This window comes from Myotis lucifugus, unplaced genomic scaffold (genome assembly GCF_000147115.1).
Source record: "Myotis lucifugus unplaced genomic scaffold, Myoluc2.0 scaffold_600, whole genome shotgun sequence".
In the NCBI taxonomy this organism is placed as follows: Eukaryota; Metazoa; Chordata; class Mammalia; order Chiroptera; family Vespertilionidae; genus Myotis; species Myotis lucifugus.
In genome coordinates, this window is record NW_005871648.1 from 209,846 (window position 1) to 211,160 (window position 1,315).

The following is a 1,315-nucleotide window of genomic DNA, read 5'->3' on the forward strand; positions in this document are numbered from 1 at the left end:
CTCCAAAAGGCAACCTTCTTGGGAGGTCTTCCCGGGCTCGCGAGCGTACATGCGACCCCCACCAGAGGTCTCAGACCTCTTCTCCTATCTTCTTTTTCTCTTCGCACTTAGCACTTTTGTAACAGACTTCTATCTTTTGTTACATTATCTCGCTTTATTGTCTCCACACCCCCACCCCCACCCTTACGAAAATGAAAGTTCCTACAGGTGCAGATACGTTTTGCTAGCTTTTTTCGCAGGATCTAAAACAAGGCCTGGCCCATGCTTCCGAATAAATACGCGGTTGTTTGGGTGTCATTTCGAGATTATCTGTTCATGATCGGGCCTTCCCCCTAGGGCTGCGACCGGCTCGAGCTCAAACTCGCCTTTCTGGTTGGCCACGGTCTTCCCAGCACCGCGGCCCGCGCCTGGCACATAGTAAGTGCTCAGTAAAGAAACGGCCCGCGTGAATCAAAGCCGCGACCCAGCTGAGGAAAAGGGGAAAATGGGCAGAACGTGCGTTCCCGCACCAGGACTTCCTCTTTCGCTGCGCGGTGGACCTGCCGCGAGTTTGAGGAAACAGACCCCTGCGATCCCGCCAAGCACCTCCCAGGCCAGACATCTGTCTGTCCACATCCTGCCTGCGCGGCCACACTGTGTGCTCCCGGTGCACACCGGCAGATGCTCGGAGCAGGCCCTGCGCGCCAGACACACTGTGTGCTCACCGTGCACACCGGCAGATGCTCGGAGCAGGCCCTGCGCATCAGACACACTGTGTGCTCCCCCGGCGCACACCTGCAGATGCTCGGAGCAGGCCCTGCGCGCCAGACACACTGTGTGCTCCCGGCGCACACCGGCGGATGCTCGCAGCAGGCCCTGCGTGAGCACAGGCTGCAGACGAGGGGCCGGGCGGGCCCCGGGCCACGCACCATCTTGCAGCCCCGGGTCCCACTCCCCCTGCTGCCCGTCCTATGGCAGGCGGGTCCTGGGTGCCAGACGCGCTCCCCTGGACGGGCCTGCGGGGTGATTGCAATCCAGGACTTTTCATGCCACCTCTGGCCTACTCCAAAAAAAAAAAAAAAAAAGTAAAAAATTCCTGGGCAGCTCCCACGGCCCCGGGTGCGCGGCAGCGGGCGCCCCTCGGGCCGCAGGACCCCTCTCCGCGCACGCGCTGACCCGCGGCCAGGAGGCCATCTGTCCGGCGGGCGCTTCCGTCCTCCGCGGTCACATTGAGCCGCCCCCGGCTGCAGGAAGAGCCGCTGCAGGACATGTCCACGCGGACCGCGGACCTGGTGCCCCCAGGACCCTGCTCCGGGTAGAAGGACTGTCCGCCCGC